At 36.1% G+C, this 24,465-nt stretch overlaps 1 protein-coding gene across 28 annotated transcripts in view; it reads right to left on the bottom strand.

The window, feature by feature from the left end:
• NUMB (NUMB endocytic adaptor protein) overlaps positions 1-24,465 on the bottom strand; it is a 189,783-nt gene that overhangs the window by 93,743 nt on the left and 71,575 nt on the right. For 15 of the 28 annotated variants that reach the window (XM_082733429.1, XM_082733438.1, XM_082733417.1 and 12 more), the window contains exon 3: positions 10,103-10,187. The exons of the other annotated variants lie outside the window; for them this stretch is intronic. The gene's annotated coding sequence lies outside the window, so the exon portion shown is untranslated. The remainder of the gene's footprint in view (positions 1-10,102; positions 10,188-24,465) is intronic. 28 annotated transcript variants of the gene reach the window in all.

Consider the following 24,465-nt stretch of genomic DNA (forward strand, 5'->3'; position numbering starts at 1 on the left):
TAAAAGCTAAAAATTCCTTATTAAACCACCATTACCCTAAAGCATCAAGTATTTCATTTTTAAACTTTCTTTCTTTGATTTCTATTTCTTATGATGTGTAACATGCTTTCAAGTTATAAATACCATCTAGGATAAAGAAAAAATCCTTTTTTAAAAAAAATTAAAGATTTTATTTATTTGAGAGAGAGAGCACAAATTAAGAGAGTTAGTGAGTGAGAGAGAGAGAAAGAAAGCATGCATGAGCATGGGGGACGGGTAGAGGGACAGGGAGAAACAGAATCCCCACCGAGCAGGAAGCCCAACATGGGGCTCAATCCGAGGACTCCAGGATCATGACCTGAGCCCAAGGCAGATGCTTAACCAAGTGAACCACCCAGTCACCCACAAAATCCTTTTATTTCATCAAGTAAATTAAAAAAAAAAAATGTAAGGAATCCTAGACTCCACTACTAGTTTTTAAATTTAAAAAAATTTAATTTAATTTAATTAAATTTTAAAAAATGTAAGGAATCCTAGACTCCATGACCAAATCATTCACCAGTAGGTCATCTATTCCCCTTTTCTCAATGAATCCTAAGAATTCTGGATTACATTAAATATTGGTCTAACTGGCCTAATTTGCCTAAAAGGAAACAATTTATAACCTATTAAGTTGCATCACTGGCTCAGTGTTCCACTTAAGTGCTGAACCAAATGAACAGCAACAAAGTACAGCTTCATCACCAACAGTAAAATAAAAACGCCCAAGACTAAACTTACAGGATTAATAAAATTCATTTAAAAGCTCTGTTTTGTGATAAAATTTAATTTAAAAACAGATTCATGGAAAGGCAGAAAGAACAAACAGCTGGGTTTTTTTTTTAAAACCTACTTCCCAAAAGAGACATTTACTTAGTTCCTATATATACAAACATGTTGGTGAATTTGAAATTTGTTTATATTCCAGTTCAACTTTTTTTAGTAGGCTATTTTTATTTGGGTAACCTGAATTCCATATTGCCTTACTGCAAAAAACTGCTAACTATGGCATTTAAAAAGAAAAATTTTTAAAGCAGATTATTCTAATTTCTCAGTAGCCAAAACTAAAATCTGTTTTGCTTTATTAGCTGTCACACCAGAGGTTTAAAACCAAAAATTAATCTTGGCTGTCCTAAAGATTGGTATTTGAGAAGGGAACACTGTAATAGTTTGAATGTCGAAACTCCCCAGTCACATACTCTCAAGCCCTGATTGCCATTTAGACCATGTGTTCTTGACCAGGGTATCAGGCACCCTACATGCTCTTCAGCTTTAGCAATGCCCTAAGATTATGTACAGATCTGAATGTGCATGTGTCTGTGCACTTTCTGGGGCCAGATTGTTTCACTTTCATCAGAATCCCAAAGGATAAGGTAACTACCCAAAATTTAAGAACAGTGGATTAAAACAGTATTTCGTTTTTTTTTTTTCCAGGTGTTCATCGCTTCTCGGCCTTTTGGCTATCTATCATCTGACTTTAATTCTCAGTTTCTGCCTTCCTCATTCTAATCTTCCCACTCATCTTGTCCACAAAATTCTTCCATTGGTTTTGATATATGAGTTCTTTATTCACTCTTGAAAAACAGTAAGGGAAAACTAGAGCTTCATAAAATGAGGAAAGAACCTGTCTACTTAAAACTGCAGTCAAAGGTGGTTTCAAAAACTGAACCTCTAATATTTAAAAAACATTTTTTAAAAAAGCTATTTCTTCTGGAGCACCTGGGTGGCTCATTCAGTAAGTGGCTGCCTTTGGCTCAGGTCATGATCCCAGGATGCTGGGATCAAGCCCCACAACAGGCTCCCTGCTCAGCGGGAAGCCTGTCTCTCCCTCTCCCACTCTCCATTCTGTGTTCCTGCTCTGGCACGTTGCTCTCTCTTCCTGTCAAATAAATAAATAAAATCTTAAAAAAAAAAAAAAAAAGCTACTCTTCTGAAAACTTTGTCTTTCAGTTAGTTATACAACTAATTTTATCTCTTAGTTGATCTCTTGCCTTTCAATTGAGAAAACAAGTGGTAAACTGAATTTGCAATTCAGCTACACTCACCTTAAGTGTAGCTTAAGGCATGATAAGGCCTAACATAAAAATACATACAACCATAAAATAGTAATAATATCATCATCCCTAAAACCCCACAATACAAATACACATGACTGACTTCACGAAGATGGTGTCCTTTCAAGAATTAAAGCTTTACTTATAAAACAAAATGGTTTTCCTCTGATACAAAAAGGACTGATTTAGCAAGGAACATCCTGATGAAAAGGGGCAGAATTGCTGAGAATGCTATCCTACTTTTACACTGACTTCCCTCCTCTAAGCATCTGTTAAGTGTGGGATGAGAAAAAGGTGCTGGAATCTGGAGAGGCAGACTAGAATAAAAATATATTTGGTTTCAAGAATTTAAAAGAGAGAGACAGAAATGTCACTGGAAAAATTACAGAAGTAAGAAGGTTAAAAACAGCTCTGCTCCCCTTTAACTGACAAAACACTTCACATAATATCTACACACATCATCTCTTCAATTCTTTAACCCTCTAGGATCTGACTGTTCCCTTTCCCTCACAATCCTCTCCCCTTATCCAAGACATTAACACAAGACTTGTAAAACATTATCTTAAATTGGTCTACTGCTCTTCATCTCCATCATCAGAACCATGGTTCAAAACAACTTTGCCTCTTTTTTAAAAATTTTATTTTATTTTATTTATTTGACAGAGAGAGATCACAAGTAGGCAGAGAGGCAGGCAGAGAGAGGTGGGGGAAGCAGGCTTCCTGCTGAGCAGAGCGCCGATGTAGGGCTCGATCCTAGGACCCCAAGAACATGACCCGAGCTGAAGGCAGACACTTAACTACTTAACTACTGAGCCACCATGGGCGCCCCAACAACTTTGCCTCTTACCTGACTAGTATAAGCCTCCTTCTGATCAACTCTGCACAAAGCAGCCTGTTTAATCTTCAAAAATGTAAAATTGATCATAGCATTGCATAGTGCCAAGGTTTTCTAATGTGTCTTCAAATTAAATCCAAACTCTCAGCATCTGAGAAGTCAGTATGGCAGAATAATTCACATTGTCCAAGAAAAAGTGGCTGGAACTGTACCTACTACACCCCAAATGCTGAGTAAATGTTAGCATATTAAGGTACCGTTCCTGCCTGCCTCTCTTACCTTGAGGTGACACTCTCCACAACTATGCGTCTTTCAGCTAAATAAAAGCTCTTCACTTTGGGCCTATTTCCGTGTCTGAAATGCTTTTCTCTCAGTGCTTTCAACAACTGCTGTCTTTCACTGGTATATATCAAGTCTTGTCTTCTTGTTGATGAAGGCTCCTTTCTTCCTCTTTCTAAATGCCACTCTTTGTTAGTTTGTATTGTACTACTCTTTTTATTTCCTTCACAGTGTCTATATTTTGTAATTTTTTTGTTTCATTGGTTAAACTCTCAAACATCACCAGATGAATAAGCACTGATCCAATGAATTCTCTTACTTAATGTAGGAATCATTGGCTTCTGTTCTTTCTATCCACAATGTAGGTTTTTAATCCCTCTTACCAACAAGCTAAAAAAATTGATCACTAATATAAATATGTCACAGCCCATGCTCTGATTCATTATACATACACACTTCCCTTAATTGTTAATTAAATAAAACCCTGTGTCCAACAACATATTATGCTAGGTGCTGGAACAACAGGAACCAGAATGAGAAACTAAAGAGTATTTCCACTCTTAAGGTCTTTAAGATTTTTTACTTATTTATTTGAAAGAGAGAGCAGAGTGAGTAAGAACACGAGTCAGGTAGGGGAGAAGCAGAGGGAGATGTAAGAAGCAGGCTCCCCACTGAGCAAGGAGCCTGCTGTGGGACTCAATCCCAGGACCCTGGCGATCATGACCTAAGCCCAAGTCAGACACTTACCAGGCTGAGCCACCCAGGCACCCCAACCCTTAAGGTCTTGAATGATATAAGCATAGGATGGGAAAGACAAAAAGGGGAGCATTTCAAGGAGGGAATAGGGTGGGATGAAGAGTCATGATATACATGTAAAAATGTGTATTTCACCAAAAGTAAGATACTAGAGATAGCAGAATATGTTGTACTAAGAGAAAAATGCTGCCAAAATTATTAGTAATTGTTCCTTAATTGTGAAATATCACCAGTAATAAAATGCATACCAATATGAGAGATAGATCCAAGTTTCAGAGATATTAAAGTCTAAGGAAAAGAGGAAGAGGAGAAGGAGAAGAGGAGAAGGAAAAGAAGGGGGAGGAAAGGGAAGAGAAATGACCATTCAGTTATTAATGTAAAATCAGTCTTCCAAGAATCTCAGTAAGTCCCAGTGATACAGAATATTGGTTATTCACTAAAGTTTGTGATCAGGAAGGGAAGAAAAAGTCCCCCAAAAGTGTGTTCACAGAGCAACTCATACTTTCTTATTGTTTTCATTTGCCTTACATATTTTTGCCTTTCCCTTTATTTTTAGCTTTTCTAAATCATTTTGTACATCTCTTTTACACAGCACAGAGCAGAGTCTTGCTTTGTGATCCAAATGAAAATCCTGGGTTTTTTGAAAGGTGTGTTATATACAACAAAAAGAAATCTTTTAAAATCCATGTATTTCAAAACACCTAATTGACTTGTGGATCACAGGTCATGACTTAAAAAAGCAAGTATAACTAAAAGTTATAATAGCAAAATAAAAACCTTAAATATATATAATTAAAAATAATTAGGGGCGCCTGGGTTCGTTGAGTCAGATAAGTGTCTAACTCTTGATTTCAGCTCAGGTCACAATCTAAGGGTCATGGAATTGATCAAACTCTGCACTGAGCACGGAGCCTGCTTGGGATTTTCTCTCTCTCTCCCTCTCCCCTCACTCCCCCGCCTTTGTCCCTCCCCTCTAAAAAATAGTAATAACACCAAAAATATTCCACTTCAAACCTGATGAACCACTTATAAATGTATAGCTTTAAGGGCGCCTGGGTGGCTCAGTGGGTTAAAGCCTCTGCCTTCGGCTCAGTTCATGATCTCAGGGTCCTGGAATCGAGCCCCACATCAGGCTCTCTGCTTAGCAGGGACCCTGCTTCCCGCCCTGCTGTCTCTGCCTGCCTCTCTGCCTACCCATGATCTCTCTGTCAAATAAGTAAATTAAATCTTTTTTAAAAAATGTATAACTTTAAATGCTTACATTAGAGGGGTGCCTGGGTGGCTCAGTTATTAGTGTGTCTGGCTCTTGGTTTCAGCTTAGGTCACAATCTCAGGTGATGGGATCAAGCCCTGCATCAGACTCCATGCTCCACATAGAGTCTGTTAGTACCTCCCCCCTACTCCTTCCACTGGCTTGCTCGCTCTCTCTCTCTCTCTAATGAATAAATAAAATCTTTTTAAAAAAATGCTTATGTTAGAAAAAAGCCTAATCATTGGTGAGTTAAGCATCTACCTGAAAGAATCAGAAAAAGAAAAGAGAAAACTCCAAGAAATCTGAATAAAATTCCACTTCCAATAACATTTTGGGCTAGATTATTTACCCAATTCTTTACTGAAAACAGTTAAAAGTGATGGATAAAATTTTATTTCAAAAAGCACTGAAGAGCTGACAAGATCATAAAGGAATTACCAGACCAAAATCTATGAGAAGGCAGAAACTCAAAGAGATAAGTGGCATAACAACATAGTTTTTATCTTGTATACATCTGCCTAACTCACCAAGTTAAGCTTTAATTTTTATAATCTCTTCAGAGAGAACAGAAACCAAAGAATAAGATCCACCCCAAATGGAAAATCTAACAAGAGACCCTTTCTCCATAAAGCTGGGACCACCCCTCCCCACCCAAAAGTTTCATACTCAGGAAAAGAGTGAATAGGGAAAGTAAATCCAGTCCACTCCTTCATTACCAAAGGACAAGGAAACTGGTCTTCCTGATGTAGAAGACAACAAAGGATTCCTAAGAGGCTGTAATGAAAAGAGGAACCACACACATATTTGCAATCCAAAGTCACCCCATTAGGGTGGTCCAAAACTTCAAAGGATAAATTCAGTCACCAAATTGCAGTAAGTACCTTGAGGTATTTGGGGGTAAAAACTAAAGGTACATCCTCTTGAAGCAATGTGTTTCCTTCTTGGACCTCAAAGAAGAACCACTAATATTTTTTCCAGGGAAAATAAGCAATTCACAGTAAAAGTCTCACACAGGATAAATAAAAAGAAATCTATACCTAGGCACAGCATATGAAACTTCAGAAAAACCAAAAAATAAAAGAGTTCAAAAACAGCAAGTTTTGTAAAAACAAAACAAAACAAAACAAAAGACACATTCACTTAAGTTAACAATTATTAGGGAGCTGATTTATCAATAGCAACAATGGAAACCAAGAGAGAGTGGAATTATCTCTTACAATAACTACAAAAATACTGCCAGCCCCAAATTTTATACCTAATGGAATATCTATCAAAAAAAGTGATAAAGAAAAAAAAAAAAGACATAGATTTCAGACAAAATAGCTGAGAGTTTACTACAGAAAATCTCACTAAAGAGAATTCTAAAGAAAAAAAAATCTCCAAAAAGAAAGAAGTGATCCAGATGGAAAAATCTGAAATCCCCGGAGGAATCAAGAGCACACAAAGTTGAAACTGAATCAAATTCAGAGGCTCATTGTCACCATTTTCCATCTTGTAGACTGAAGAGTAGAAAAGTCAGATGACAACAAGAGGAAAGGAAGACTTAAAGGAAAAAGAAAGAATGAATGTCCTGGTAGCACTATAAGCCCCTGGGTCCAGCTAGTCTCAAAGCCTACTGAAATCCTGTCCTTGGAAAATATGAGATATCCTAATGTTAGATTCTGCTTTTCACTTAAGAAGTGTGTAAAGGAGGGGCCCCTGAGTGGCTCAGTGGGTTAAAGCCTCTGCCTTCAGCTCAGGTCATGATCTCAGGGTCCTGGGATCAAGCCCCACATTGGGCTTTCTGCTTGGCGGGGAGCCTGCTTCTCTCTCTCTCTCTCTGCCTACTTGTGATCTCTGTTTGTCAAATACATAAATTAATAATCTTAAAAAAAAAAAAAAAAGAAGTGTGTAAAGGAGAAAAGCCAAAAATTAATGAAAAAGAAAACACATAACAGAGAAAATCAGAGTCAAGCACTGGTTTTTGATAAAGCTAAGAAAATATATAGGGGTGCCTGGGTGGCTCAGTGGGTTAAGGCCTCTGCCTTCGGCTCAGGTCATGACCCCAGGGTCCTGGGATCGAGCCCCACGTCAGGCTCTCTGCTCAGCAGGGAGCCTGCTTCCTCCTCTCTCTCTGCCTGTCTCTCTGCCTACTTGTGATCTCTCTCTGTCAAATAAATAAATAAAATCTTAAAAAAAAAAAGAAAATATATAAACCCTCTAATAAGATTGATGAAGGAAAACAGAAGTCACAAAAAATATTAGGAATAAAAAGGAGAGAAATACTAAGCAGAAATTTAAATGATAAGCATGAACAACTTTATGCCAAATATAGACAAAAATGGTGGATTCCTAAAAAAGAAAACTTTTTTTCTAAAAACTGCCCTAACTAGAAACAGAAATTTTAAGTAAAAACTATTTAGAAAACTGAATACATACCTCCTCAAAAACCACTAAGCCCACACACTCCCCTCAAAATACTAAGCCCAGACAGTTGAACAGAAGTTCAACCAAACTTATATAAACCCTTAGAGGAGGGAGGGGACAGAACGGAATAGTTTCCAACTCATTCTTTGAGGTGGTATAATCTGAATACCAAAATCAAACAAAGATAACATAAGAAATAAAATTATGGGCCAATATCATCCATGAACTTAGATACAAAAATCCTAAATGAAATACTAATAAACTAAATCCACTTGTATATGAAAAAACACCATCATATTAACTTGGGTTCATTCCTGCAATGCAATGGTAATTCAACAATAGAAAAACCTATAAATGTCATTCACCACCTTAACAGAATAAGGAAGAACAACCATATGATCTTCTCACAAGTTTAGAAAAAGTGTCTGATAAAATTTATTACTTGTTCTTCACAAACAAAAAACATCTTAGCCAACTAGCAACAGAAATGTCTTTAACCCACAGAGTATCTATCAAAAATCTACACCAAACACTATTCTTATTAGTGAAACATAAGAAGCACTTGCTTCTAAAAATTAACCGCAATGAAAGAATGCCCACTATTAACACCTGTATAAAATATTGTACTGGAAGTCCTAATTAGCACAGTAAGGCAAAAAAAAAAGAGGGAGGGAGAGAGAGAGAGAGAGAGAATATGTAACTACTAGAAAGAAAGACACAATCTTCACGCAAAGTATTTTAATAAAATAATTTGATAAGACAACTGAATATAGATCTGTATTATATACCAAAAAAGCTTACATCAGCAAATAGAAATGGAAAGGAAAAATATACTATTTGTAATAGTAACAAGAAATAAGGTATCTAATAATTCAAAGAGACATGAGAGAGATTTACCAAAAAAAAGAAATACTTTACTGAGAGGTATTTTTAAATATTTAAATAACTAGAAAGTCATACCATGTTCAAGGATAGGAAGACTCAGTATCATGAAATAAAGAGAATTAAATGCATGTGTACATTTAAAGTTACAAAGATCTTTTTTAAAAAAAGTTACAGAGATCTTAGGCTCATGTACAAGGCAAGTCCCGTTTTATTTATTTATTTATTTATTAAACATTTTATTATTTACTTGAGAGAGAGAGACAGAGTGAGCACAAGCAGGGAAAGGGGCAGAGGGAGAGGGACAAATGGGCTCCCTGCTCATAGGGCTCAATCCCAGGACCCCGAGATCATGACCTGAGCCGAAGTCAGATGCTTAAGTGACTGAGCCACCCAGGTGCCCTGTAAGGCAAGTCCCATTTTAAAATTATAGCTTTGGAGTATTTACATAACTTGACTCAAATTACTACCATTTATGGGTATTTTTACAATTGGTATGAACTTCTTAGTCACTAATCACAGATATTTTAACTAAATTGTAGTAACAGTGGATATGGCACTTCAGAATTCTTATTGTCGGAATAAAGAAATATGAGTAAAGAGCATATGATCAGTACACTGCTGAGTTCTAGCTGAATGTGCTATGGCCCCCTTGGTTCAAAGAACAATCAATGTGCACATTCAACACAATATAAGTTCTGATAACTATTCATGCAAGTGATGAAATGTTCCTAACATTTTACATAACACGTAAGGTTCTGGTTCTTGGCAATTATATGTGAACAGTGCTGAAGTATCTCCTTAAAAGCCACCTAAAAATGTAAACATTTATTCTGAATATAAGTTGCATCTATAAGAGGAAAACAGACAAAACACATTCATAATACAATGATCATACATGGCTCAAAAGGTAACTACATGGACCTATTCATATTCCCTATACATAAAATACACTTCTACGAGTAAGGTCCATAAGCAGTTACCCAGTTTGCTCTACCATAGATCTGAAATTGATCAAATGTATGATTTTCCTTAGGTTTAACTTATTCAAATTTAATTTTGGTTTATGTGAATTTTGGGCTATCTTATATTGCTGCTTAAACTTTCCTTATTCAACTTTATAACAGAATTAGAAGTAATGATCATTTGTTTTACTAACTGCTAGGAGATGATAATACCAGTAGCTAACATTTATTGAATGCTTACTGCATGCCAGGCATTGTTATAAAGGCTCTTGTACATATTAAATAATATAATCTTCACAACAACTTTACCAGATGGATCATACTGCTTATGCCATTTTACAGTAGGAAAACTGAGGTACAGAAAAAGTTAAGTTACTTTCCCAATGTCACACAAGTAAGTGGAAAAGCTTCGGGATTCACACCCAGGAGTCTGTCTCCAGAGCCCAGACCCTCAATTACTAGGTTACACCTCTTTTCACAATATTTAAAAGATACATTAAATTATCATTGACAAATACTCACCATTAAAAAAATTATCAGTAAGTTAAACAACAGTTAAGAAATATTAATAGCAGTACAACTTATCATAGGTTGATACTTAACAGGTATTTCAAAGTTTCATGGCTACAGTTAAGAGTTTTGAAGTTAAACAGACCTGGCTCTGAATCTTGGCTGTGCCCTTTACAAGCTGTGTGACTTTGGACAAGTTTCGTAACTTCACCAAGCCTCAGTTTCCTCATCTGTAAAATGAGAATAATAAACATCTCACAAAATTGTTGTTAGTAACATAATTACTGCTACATCGCACTGACAGAGTAATTCCAAACACAGCACAGGTATATAAAATACAAAGTGGAGGTCCTCAATTTCCCCCAGAAAACAGGACTTTATTCTAATGATATAAGAAAGAGGACCACTACAAGTCACTGTAGAAACTGTAAAATCCACACATTAATGTAGAATCACAATCTCCTCTAATTCATAACAAATAATTCCCCTAGATTCAAGTCAAATGCCTAAGAGGTAAAATACTGAATCTTTGAAATATAAAATACTGTATACACACAAAGAAAGAGACAAACAGAACAGACATCATTGTTTGCTGACAACTCCCACAAATTCCATTCCACACATATCCTTTCTAACACTGGTCGTAAGTACACAAGGGGCCCAAAACATGAAGAGTTGTGTCAACAAGGAGTGATGCCTAGCAATGGTAGAAAGGAATTTTTATAAGGAAAAAAAAACGAGAGAAAGCAGGGTAGAACTATTGTTACCACCAAGGAATGACTACTCCATTTTAACTAGCATTTCACTGGTCAAACAGCTTAAATTGTTACTGTCACTGACTTTAGAATCTCAATTAAATAATTTTATAATTAATAAACACATTTCTATCAAAATCTGCATTTACCAATAAATTATCTATAACATTATCTATTTGTTATATGGTTAGGTGTTTATTTAAAGGGGCTTTTTAAATAATACAATATAAAAACCTTTTTATCTTTTTATTTTTCATTATTTGCAAGCTTGTTTGTTGCAATATTATTTACAATAGCCAAGATACAGAAGCAAGCTAAGTGTCCATCAACAGACAAATGGATAAGAAAGAGGTGGGGTGTGTTTTTGTGTGTGTCTGTGTGTCTACATATGTAAACAGAATACTATTCAGCCATAAAAAAGGATGAGATTGTGCCATTTGAGACAACATGGATGGACTTAAAGGGTATTATACTAAGTGAAATAAGTCAGACTGAGAAAAAAATGCTATGTGATTTTACTTATGTGTAATCTAAAAATAAGTGAATAAACAAACAAAAACAGAATCAGATCTATAAATACAGAGAACAAAGTGATGGTTGCCAGAGAGGAGGAAGGTAGGGAGTTGAGCAAAATGGGTAAAGGGGAGTGGGAAATACAGGCTTTTGGATATTGAATGAATAAATCATGGGACTAAAAGGCACAGCATAAGGAATAGAGTCAATGGTAATATTACAGTGTTGTATGGTGACAGATGGTAGCTACACTTGTGAGCATAGCATAATGTGCTATACTGCACACCTAAAACTAATATAACATTGTGCAGTACCTATACCCAAATTTTTTTAAATACCCAAAAGTATGAAAAAATACCTTTAAATAACCTTTATTTCAGGAATTTCTAGAACAAAGAAAAACTATAAGCAATGTATTTGAATATACCTCATTATTTTTAGAACCCTGATAAAAACTTTTTTTTTAAAGGAATGATAGGAATATTTTACATAGACCCTATAAAATAATTTTGTTAGCAGCTCACTGATACTAATATCAAGGTGAGTTTTTATGAATGTCACCAATCTATTAAGAATTATACTAAGTATTAAAATAACTTATTACATAAAATTAAAATGAGTGTGTGTGTCATTGTAGCTCAGAGATTTAATAAAGAACTTCCATTCCCTAAAATATTCCCTTGTAAAAAAATAATTGCAAAAATGCCAAAAGACACATGTAAAGATTCTCATCATCACTAACCTCAAGAAATTCAAATCAAAATCACCATGAGAGATCACCTCACACCAGGGATCAGATGGCTAAAATCAACAACACAAGGTACAGCAGGTGTTGGGTGAGGATGTGGAGAAAAAGGAACCCTTGTGCACTGTTGATGGAACTGCAAACTGGTGTAGCCACTGTGTAAAACAGTTACACAGGTTCCTCAAAAAGTTAAAAAAAGAACTACTCTATAATCCAGCAATTGCACTACTGGGTATTTACCCAAAGAACACAAAAACACCAATTCAAAGAAATAAAGACACTTTTATGTTTAGAGCTGCATTATTTACAATAGCCAAGAAATGGAAGCAGCCCAAGTGCCATTGACTGATGAACAAAGAAAGATGTGGTACATATATATACAGTGGACTATTACTCAGCCATAAAAAAAAAAGAAATCTTGCCATTTGCAACAACACGGATAGAGCTAGACAGTATAATGCTAAGTAAAATATAAGTCAGTCAGAGAAAGACAAATACTATATGATTCTACTCATATGTGGAATTTAAGAAACAAATGAGCAAAGTGGTAAAAGAAAAGACACACACACACACAAACAAGACTTCTTGTGATTACCACCAAGTGATGTATGCATCTGCTGAATCACTAATTTGTACATATCAAACTAACATTACATTGTGTGTTAACTAACTGGAATTTAAATAAAAACTTTCAAAATATAAACAAAAAAAGTATAAAAATGGTCTTCAAATTTTCTGTCTTTTTAAATTTATTTATTTGACAGAGAGAGAGAGACATGGCAAGAGATGAAACACAAGCAGGGGAGCAACAGAGGGAGAGGGGGAAACAGACTTCCCGCTGAGCAGGGAGCCCTGTTGTTGGGCTCAATCCCAGGACCCTGGGATCATGACCTGAGCTGAAGGCAGATGCTTAACAACTGAACCACCAAGGCACCCCTGGGTCTTCAAATTTTCTTTTTCTTTCTTTTTTTTTTTTTTTACAGATTTTATTTATTTGACAGAGAGAAATCACAAGTAGATGGAGAGGCAGGCAGAGAGAGAGGGAAGCAGGCTCCCTGCTGAGCAGAGAGCCCGATATGGGACTCGATCCCAGGACCCTGAGATCATGACCCGAGCTGAAGGCAGCGGCTTAACCCACTGAGCCACCCAGGCGCCCCGGGTCTTCAAATTTTCTTAATAAATTTATTAAAGTGTTTGTCTGGAACATGCCAGTCTGATTTTTTAAAAGATTTTATTTATTTATTTGACAGAGACACAGCGAGAGAGGGAATACAAGCAGGGGGAGTGGGAGAGGGAAAAAGCAGACTTCCCAATGAGCAGGCAGCCCAAAGTGGGGCTCAATCCTAGGACCCTGGGATCATGACCTGAGCCAAAAGTAGACACTTAACAAGACTGAGCTACCCAGGTACCCCTGGCAATCTGATTTTTACAAAGCATGGTTTTTAAAGAAAACTTATTAGTTATACAGGAAATATTTAGGAAGTCCTTTAAAAACCTTCTGTACACATGTCAAAGGAAATGAATACAGGACAGTGAGGTGCTCAATGAAGTTACTTGGTCATGACAGAACTCCAAACAAAAATTCAGGTCCTTCTGCTCTGTATCTTAACAGTTCGTAGTTTCTTGACTTAATCAGCATTTCCTTCACTACTTTACTTTTATAAGTGATGAGAATAATTTTTGTACTTTTTAAAAATTCTATAAATAACTAGGAGAGCCTGGGTGGCTCAGTCGTTAAGCGTCTGCTGCCGGCTCAGGTCATGATCTCAGAATCCTGGGAGCGAGCCCCACTTCGGGCTCCCTGTTCAGTGGGTAATCTGCTTCTCCCTCTTCCACTCCCCCCCTGCTTGCATTCCCTCTCTCCCTCTGTCAAATAAAATCTTTTTTAAAAAATTCTATAAATAACTAGTAAAATCAAGTTGTTCAAAGATGACTATAACTTGGGAATTTTTAGGTGAATTTTTATCTTTATATAACTTCCAAATACTATCAATTATTTACATTTTACCCCATGTGCTTTGCCATTCTCTCTCTCACACCTTCTTCCCTGAACCATGTCTGAGTTGCAGATATTGTACCATTTTAGCACTCCATGTTTCCATGTATCTTTCTAGCAAGACAGATAAATAACCACAGTAGAGCTAACCAAATCAGTATTGTATCAATGTTAAAATTTCTGTTACATAACGAGAGTCCATATTCAAATGCCACTGACTGATTTTATGTCCTTTAAAGCTGTTGATTTCCCCAGTCCAGAATCTAATTCAGGATCATGCATTGCATTTAGCGGTAATGTCTCCTTAAGAATCCTATCATAAGGGACGCCTGGGTGGTTCAGTGGGTTAAAGCCTCTGCCTTTGGCTCAGGTTATGATTCCAGGGTTCTGGGATCAATCGGGATCTCTGCTCAGAGGGGAGCCTGCTTGCTCTTCTCTCTCTCTCTGCCTGCCTCTCTGCCTACTTGTTATCTCTGTCAAATAAATAAATAAAATCTTAAAAAAAAAAAAAGAATCCTATCATAAGGAACAGTTCTTCAGTCTATGCCTTTTAAGACTAAGATTTTTAAAGAACACAGATCAACTATTTTGTAGAACATCCTTCAACTTACGTTTGATGATCTCTCATTTTTAAATTCAAGTTATGCATTTTTTACAGGAATGTCACAAAGTAACATAGTCCTTCGCACACCTATCAAAAGCTACAAGAGGTTAGTGTGCTCTATTATTAGTGATGCTAACTTTGATTACTTGGTTAAAGGTATCCCGACAAATTTTTCCACTGTAAAGTTACTGTTTTCTCTTTGTAATAAGGTACTATTTTGTAAATTATCGAGGCTATGTAAATATCATACTCCTCATCAAACTTCCACCCAATAGTTTGGTACCTGCAAATTATTCTTGTGTGTAAGTATTATTTAAATCATTCTGAAGTGGTCATTTTCTAATTCCAAGAGTTCTACATTTATTTGCAATTTTAAGGAAGAACTTTCCCTTCTCCCCCATTAAGTTATTTACTCAATCTTAGAATAGATAGAAAAGAGTAAAGAAAGAAAGAACATAGTTTTTAAATTGTCAATTTATACCATTACAAAAAACCTGCCTACAAACTAGGGTTATTTGTTTATAGTTCTTTTTATCTTGAGTCTGAAAATATATAGTATGCCCCAAAGTTACCTGGGTTATCTTCAGTGTGGTTGCATTATTCATTTGAAACACAGGTTCATTTGTTTACTGTTTAGATTTTAGATTTTATCTTCATCTTTATTGTATTTTCCACTTTTAAGTATCTACAACATCAGCATGATAATGTTCTCTGATGTTCTAAACTGATGGTATATACACTGCTACCAGCCATTCTCTCTCAACCAGAGCTTGTAATAATAGAGCTCCATAGTTTGGGAAGTATATTTCCCATAAAAATGAGCCCTTCTGTGGTCAGCTCCAGGTATCCATCATCACCCACTCAGACCCAGTTGGTTTCTGAGAATTATTGTTTCTAGATATTGAAAGAAAGATAAAATAAAGTGGGTGAACCCTACTCCAGCAATCTTACACAGATCATTACCTGTAAAATAGTTTTCAATCTGTGATACTTACAGAAATTCCACAGAGTGGAAGAGGACAGAAGCCAATGGACAGAACTCTAAATCCCTGTCCTGGCTTCACTTAGAGCTGCTGTGCTTGTACTGAGATTTTGCTCATTCAGCTCACTTAGCAAATATTTACTGAGTATCTATGCTGTCCCAGGCAATGCTCTAGGTGCTTCAGTGAAAAAAGCTTTTGTGGGACTTTAATTCTAATAAGTAAATTATATCATTAGTTAAAAGGTAAAAGTTATGGGAAAAATTTCATTAAGATAAAGGCATTAAATATCAGGAAGGGGGAAAAGAACATAGTTCCCACTACTAGAGTGTTCAGTTTAGGTCTGAGAAAGGAAACCTTTTTTTTATATAAATAATTCATTAAGTCTGAAAGTCACTAGAAGAGAAGAAGAGCAGCCCAATTTTCCACTCAGCGGTAACCCTTTGTCTACAGGTCAGGGACAGGCCATCAGAAAGACATGAAACTTTTCCACTCCTTCTTTCTCAGGGCCTTATGCCAAAATCCAGGAATGTTTTGGTTGGTTTCCTCAATCCAGCTCCTCTACTTTGTAAATAACTGAATATGACAAACTCAGAAATATTAAATTTTAATTTTTCTTCAAACTAATTTGCTGGGAAATGGTATAGGAAGTATCAAGGCTGGTAACCACTCTTTTAGACCCTTGAACTATATTAACTTTTTTCCTATCCAAATCACACTATCACTCCTGAGTTTACAATCCAAAAAAGACTAAGAAACTAATCTTTCTCAGTTGTGCTAAGTCATATCACGCACATCATAAACAACTGAATCTAAGTCTAAGTGCAGAACTGTATAATAGTCACAGGTAACATTTAATCAGCCCTTACTAAATGCCAGCTATTGTTTTATGAGACTTAACATGTCTAACTTATTTTACACTTCATAACAACCCTATGTGATAAGTTAACACCATTACCCTCATTTTATAGATGAAGAATCTAAGACATGGACAGGGTAAATAATTGGCTCAAGGTTATACAGTGTACAAGTGGGAAAGCTGGGATTATAACTCAGATAGTTTGTGACATTACCTGTGCAAATTAAATTGATTCTCAAAATATCTTTATATAATGTGCTTTAAATTCTACATCATAGATTTAGCCAGTTTGGCCCATAGAGGAAAAAAATTGTTTTTCAATTCTGTCATCCAACATATACACTATTTTTCAAAGCTTTAACTGAATATTTGATCAGCACGTTATGAGGGAGCCAATTATTAATAGAAATGTGATGAAAAATATTAGCAAACTGAACCCGACAATGTATAAAATAAAATTATACACCACAACCAAGTAGGATTTATCTCAGGTATGCAAAGCTGATTCAACATTCAAAAATCACTTAATGTAATTGTCACATTAACAAGTTAAAAAAGAAAAACCACATGATCATATCAATAGATACAGAAAAAGCATCTGACATATCCAAATTCATCCATGATAAAAACTCTCCAGCAGATTAGGAATACAGGGGAATTTCTCAATCCACAAAAACCTACAGCTAACAGCGTACTGAATGGTGAGAACCTGTAAGACCTCCTGGTTAGATCAAGAACGTGGCAAAGATGTCTCCGCTTACCACTCCTTTTTAACATTATATTGGAAGCCCAGGCTAATGAAAAAAGACAAGAGAAGGAAATAAAATGTATACATACTAAGGAAGGAAGAAATAAAACTGTCTTTGTTCACAGATGACATGATCATATAAGTAGAAAATCCAAAAGAATTAAAAAAAAAAAAAGAACTTATGGAACTAATAAGCAATTACAGCAAAGCTGCAGCATACAAGGTTAATACACAAAACTCAATCAATCTCCTATAAACCAGCAATGAACAAGTGGAATTTGAAATTTAAAACAACAAATTTATATGAATACCTTAAAAAATTAAACACTTAGATATAATTTAGGGCAACTTAACAAAATATGACATATATATATATGGAAAACTATAAAACTCTGATGAACAAAATTAAAGATAAACTAAATTAATGTAAAAATATTCCATGTTCATGGATGGGAAGATTGTCAATATATCGATTCTTCCTTACCTGAGGTATCAATTCAATACAATTCCAATCAAAATCCCAGAAAATTATTTTGTGGATATGATAAACAAAGCCCATGTCAACTATACTCAAATAAAAATATTTAAAAGTAAAGAAAATAAAATTTAAAGCCCACATAAATACAGTTAACTGATCTTTCATATAAAACAGAAAGGTGATACAATGGTGAAAATACAGTCTCTTTTAACAAATGGTACTAGAGGGGCGCCTGGGTGGCTCAGTGGGTTAAAGCCTCTGCCTTCGGCTCAGGTCATGATCCCAGGGTTCTGGGATCGAGCCCTGCATCGGGCTCTCTGCTCAGCAGGGAGTCTGCTTCCTCCTCCTCTCTCTCTCTCTGCTTGCCTCTCTGCCTACTTGTGATCTCTATCTGTCAAATAAATTTTAAAAATCTTTAAAAAAACAAATGGTACTAGAAAAAAAAGATTTAGAAATAGACTTTATACCCTTCTCCAAAAATTAACGCAAAATGGATCACCTAACTATAAAATGCAAAACTATGAAATTACTAGAAAAAACAGGAAGAAACCTAGATAACTTAGGGTATAATAATGACTTTTTAAATTCAAGACCAAAGTGATGATCTGTGAAAGAAATAACTGAGGAGCTGGACTTCCTTAAAATTAAAAACTGCTCAGCAAAAGGCACTGTCAAGAGAATAAGAACACAAGCCACAGAATGGAAGAAAATATTTGCAAAAGACACATCTGATAAAGGTCTATTATCCAAATATACAAAGAACTCTTAACACTTAGGAATAAGAAAACAACTTGATTTAAAAGTGGGTAAAAGAGGGGCGCCTGGGTGGCTCAGTGGGTTAAGCCGCTGCCTTCGGCTCGGGTCATGATCTCGGGGTCCTGGGATCGAGCCCCGCATCGGGCTCTCTGCTCAGCGGGGAGCCTGCTTCCTCCTCTCTCTCTGCCTGCCTCTCTGCCTACTTGTGATCTCTCTCTGTCAAATAAATAAATAAAATCTTTAAAAGAAAAAAAAGTGGGTAAAAGACTTGACAGATATCTCAACAAAGACATACACGTGGCAAATCAAGATATAAAAAGATGTTCAACATCATGTCATTCAGGAACCACTAATCACAATAAGATACTACTACACACCTATTATTAAAATGCCCAAAATCCAGAACACTGACACCACCAAATTCTGGCAAGGATGTGGATCAACAGTAACTTTCACTTTTTCTTGATGGGAATGCAAAATGGTACCACCACTCTGAAAGACAGTTGGGCAGTTCCTTAAAAACTAAACATACTCTTACCATATGATCCAGCAATCTTCTTCCTTGGTATTTATCCAAAGGAGCTGAATACTTGCATCCACAGAAAACCTGCACATGGTTATTTGTATCAGCTTAATTTATAACTGCCAAAACTTGAAAGCAACCAAGAAGTTCTTCAGTAGGTAAACGAATAAACTGTGATATATCTAGAGAATGGAATAATATTCAGCACTAAAAAGAAAAGAGCTACCAAACCAAGAAAAGACACATGGAAAACTTTAAGAGAAAAGGCTACATATTGTATGATTTCCACTCTATGGCATTCTAGAAAAAGCAAAACTTTGGAGACAGTAAAAAGATGCCAGTGGTTGGTTGCCAAAGGCTAGAGGGTTTTGAAAGACATACAGACAGAACACAGATTTTAGGACATTGAAACTATTCTGTATAATAATGTTATGTTAGCTAGAGGTCATCATATATTTGTCAAAACTCACAGCATATGTAACACAAAGAGTGAACCCTAACAAAAACTGTGGACTTTGGGTATTAATAATATGTCACCATAAGTTCATTGACTGTAACAAATAAATGTACCACTCCAGTGGCCTATGTTAATAGTCAGGGAGGTTGTGCATATGTGGGGGCAGAGGGAATATGTACTCTGTACTTTCTGCTTAATTTTGCTGTAATGTAGAAATGCTCTTAAAAGTAGTTTTAAAAAAAGTGATCAGATCCAAAGAAGTACATATAATAGGCTAAAAAAACCTCTCCAGGATCAAGTAGGTAATAGAATCATATGTTTGCCCTTTATACATTGCATATTACCCTGTTATTAACTCACCTACCTGAAGTATCAAACAACCCACATTTCTAAATCTTACCCAAAAAATGTCTCAAAAGACCTACTGCCTACCAGACAAAATGGCGCCCATGTCAGGTGCCAACCTCAGTGTGGCTTCTGCTTAAAACTCTCTCTCCCTCTGCCACCCATACCCCCTGCTCTTTCTCTCTAAAATAAATAAATAAATAAATAAATAAATAAATAAATGTTTTTTAAAAAGCCATTGTTATTTGAACCAGAAAACATGTGTTCATTTATTCAAAAAATTACATATGGAGAAGCAATTATAAGACAGATACTCTTCTAGACTATGGAGATAAGACCGAGAATGCACTGAAGTCTCTACCCTCCTGTTGGTGTATTTTGTTTGGGGAGGCTGAAAAAATAATAAAGAAACAAATATATAATATGTTGTATATGAAGAAAATTGGGGTAACAGGAAGGAAAGTGATGGGGTAGGTGAAAAAGAGGACACATTCTTTTAAGTAAAGAGGTAATTCCCTCTTTACTATTTAGGTCATATTTGAGCAGACAGATCTGTATTAGGTAGTGACAGGGAAAACCCAAGTAGACATGTGGAAGAAAGCACTCTGGGTCAAAGGAATACCAAGCACACAAGTCCTGAGGCAGAACTATACCTACTGTGTCAGAGGAATAGAAAGTCAATGATGAAGCTATAGCTTCCTAAGTAAAGGGAGAATAAGAAAAGAGGTCAGAAAGGAAGCCAACTGCTTCATATGGTTTCACAAGATATTGTGAGGAAAGAAATCAGGAGTGTGGTTGTTTGGCTTGATAAAATGTAAACATTTAGGGGCACCTGGGTGGCTCAGTTGTTAAGTGTCTGCCTTCCACTGTGGTCATGATCCCAGGGTCCTGGGATGGAGCCCTGCACTGGGCTCGCAGCTCAGTGGGGAGCCTGTTTCTCCCTTAGCCTCTCCCTCTGGCTTGTATTCCCTCTCTCACCATCTCTCTCCCTGTCAAATAAATAAATAAATAAAAATAAAATGTGAGCATTTATGAATAAAATAGCAATATATCAAATTTACTTTTGAAAACAGCTAGCTCCAAGTCTACCATACATTACATTCATCTTTAAATAGTCCTAATATTCAAGTCTGGAAGTAGTAACTCCACTGCTTTTTTAGTTCTTATATCATTTACTGCTCTTTACATATTATAACTATTGATGTATGTCATGTCCTATAGAATTTAGGCAACTTGAAAGCTGAATTCATGGTTTATAGTTGTTTAATAGTAAAAAGAGCCACCATTTGTTGAGCAAATTTATCAGTTAGCTCATTTAGTCCTTCTATTATCACTTCCATATTAATATTTAGCACATGAGAAAATTCGGGTTCAGAAATATTAAATAACTGATGCAAAATTATATAGCTAATTAGTAGGGTAACACTTTAGATCAGGCTCTAGAGTCAATGTTCCATGTTGTCTTTAATCAACATCAGTATCTCATTTAGAACCTTGTTTGCAAAACACCTAATATATATGTACTGCATAAATAACTAAAATAAGTAATTCTGTCTAGGGACAGAGGATGAATTAGAGTCAAACAAGTAATCATGTCAGAATAGAAAAAAATGGGGGGGGGCTGGGTGGCTCAGTGGGTTAAGCCTCTGCCTTCAGCTCAGGTCATGATCTCAGGGTCTGGGATAGAGTCCCGCATCGGGCTCTCTGCTTGGCAGGGAGTCTGCTTCCTCCTCTCTCTCTCTCTCTCTCTGCCTGCCTCTCTGCCTGCTTGGTCTCTCTCTGTCAAATAAATAAATAAAATCTTAAAAAAAAAAAAAGAAAGAAAGAAAAAAATGGGGAAAAACATTAAAAAATACTTAACAAGGCTTATAAAGAGCTCAGTATAATTTTGTGCTTGCCTATCAGTCCAAGTACACTTGCCTTCTTCAATACCTTAAACCCACTATGCCCCTTTTCATCTTAAAGTCTCTTTAATCCATAGTTTAAACATCTTACTTTTCCCTAAGTTAATTCTACTCATCCTTCACAGCTCTGCTCAAATATCTTTCCTCCAGGTAACTGTCCTTGACCACCACCTCCCTCACCTGAACTAAATCTCTAGAATAAGCAGGTTAACAACCCGTACTTCTCTTTTACGGTTTAACACAATATAAATAAAGGTATAGTTAATAGCTCTCTTCCCTGCAAGAATGAAAGCTACATGAGGGCAGGGTCCTCAACTGTCAAATTCACTGTTCCAGTTCATGCCCTCCTGTCAAGTTCAAGTTCATGCCCTCTTTTGCAATGATCAATATATGTTTAAAATTGTTTATAATATTGCTTTATTATAAGTTATTATTTAATACATTATTTAATAATAGACATTCATTACAAAATATTTTACAGTGAATTGTATCTGACCAATTCTCCTGGCAAGAAAAACTACAAAAATGGGATTTAAAAACAAAAAATAAAAACACAGAAAGCAGGCAGGATGTTAGAAGCCAAAACACCAAAGAAAAAGGAGATGCAGAGTTAAGCCTGCCATTCTCCATTACTTTTTCCTTTTCAACTAGCTGCTTACTAGACCTGTTGGCAGTCTCACAGGGTTGCAAAGACAGAAATTAGAGCTCAGGGCTTATCAAGACAGCAGGATTTGAGGGGTTGAAATTCCACAGAAAAGGCAACCACAGAAAAATGAGGCTGGACATTCTGTACTGCATTTGCCCCTAGGGTATTTATTGAATCCTAACCTGTGCGGGGAGCAAGAGGCCAAAAAAAGGAAAAGAAGCCTATTTTAAACCAAAAAAAGGTAAGCAGAACTTTGGGTAGCTCACAGTGTTGGGAAAAAAAATTATACTTCAGAGCCTGCCAAGAAGGACAAGCTCTGGCAAATACCCCAGGACTCCATTTGATACCTCTGAAGGACAAAACTCTCAGAGTAAGGGGAAACTGGACTTAAAGCAGCCCTTAGGAAGTCTAAAACAAAGCCTCAAGTCATCTCAAGCCTGTACTGAGTCAAGGTCATTTGCTCCTACTTTTTTAACTACTACTACAAGAAAATTAAATCCTCTCTAGAGAACAGTATCATTATCAAGACCCTCTATCATTTTTAATATACACTGTCTGATATTCATTTTAAAAATTATCAGGAATGCCAGGAGAAGGACCAAATGACTGAGTGCCAAGAGAAAAAGCAGACATTAAGAAAAGACCAAAAGGGGATCCAGATAGTTTAATTATCAGGCACAGACTTTAAAATAACTGTGATTAGAAGCACCTGGGTGGCTCAGTTGGTTAAGCATCTGCCTTCAGCTTGGGTCATGATCTCCACATCAAGCCCCCTGCTCATCAGGGAGTCTTTTGTCCTCTCCCTTTGGCATCCCCCCATCAGCTCTCTCTCTCAAATAAACGGATAAAAGCATTAAAAAATAAATAAATAAAAGTGATTAAAATGTCTGAGAAAATAGATGACAAGATGAGAATTTCACCAGACAACAGAAACCTATGAAAACAAAAAATAATTGAAATTTTAGAACTAAAAAAATATGTAAATATAAAATTAATAGAAAAACAGATGCTTGTAACAGCAGATTAGTCACTAAACTAGAAAACCGTCAGTAGGGGTGCCTGGTGGCTCAGTTGGTTAAGGATCTGCCTTTGGCTCAGGTCCTGATCCTAGGGTCCTGCGATCAGGCCCCATGTTAGGTTCTCTGTTCTATGGGAAGCCTGCTTCTCCCCCTGCCTGCCGTTCCTCCTGCTTGTGGACACTTGCTCTCTGTCTCTCTTTCTCTCTATCTGTGTCAAATAAATAAAATGTTAAAAAAGAAAAACCTTAATAGAAAACAGTCAACAGAAAATACCCACATGAAGGACAAAAACAAAAACAAAAAGATGAAAAATAGAGAAAAGCACACTAGAGACACACAGGATGCAGAGAAGATATAATATACAGCTCTCCTAATTCCCAGCAGAAGTGAGTGAAAAAGTGGGATAGAAACAATATTTTACTTTTTTAAAATTATTTTTATTAATATATAATGTATTACTTGCCCCAGGGATACAGATCTATGAATCATCAGGCTTACACATTTCACAGCACTCACCACAGCACATACCTTCCCCAATGTCCATAACCCAACCACCCTTTCCCTACCCCCACCCCCAGCAACCCTCAGTTTCTTTTGTGAGATTAAGAGTCTTTTATGGTTTGTCTCCATCCCGATCCCATTTTGTTTCATTTTTTTCCTTTCAGAAAAAATATTTTAAATATATTCCAAACCTAATGAAAGATAGCAAGCAACAGATTCAAAAGGGTCTATGGAATTCAAGGAACTTAAACACAAAGAAAATCACCTAGAAGAATTATTTAAAACTAATGAAAACCAAAGATACCACTTCTCTAATAACAACAACAACAAAGGAATCAGAAGACAACGGGATATACTAATTAAAAGACTGATTGATTGATTTTATTTATTTTTTCAGTGTTCCAAGATTCATTGTTTATGTACAAATGTGATATATTTAAAATGCTGTAAGAAAATAACTGCCAAGCTGAAATTCTATGCCCAATAAAAATATCCTTCAGAAAGCTTCCAAATTCATTCTATGAAGCCAACATTACTCTGATACCAAAACCAGATAAAGGCACTACAAAAAAAAGAAAACTACAGGCCAATGTCTCTCATGAACACAGACCCAATATACCTCAACAAAGTATTAGCAAATCTAACAACACATGAAAAAAATCCAACCAAATCCAACAAT

Source organism: Mustela nivalis, assembly GCF_964662115.1.
Source record: "Mustela nivalis genome assembly, chromosome: 6".
NCBI lineage: Eukaryota > Metazoa > Chordata > Mammalia > Carnivora > Mustelidae > Mustela > Mustela nivalis.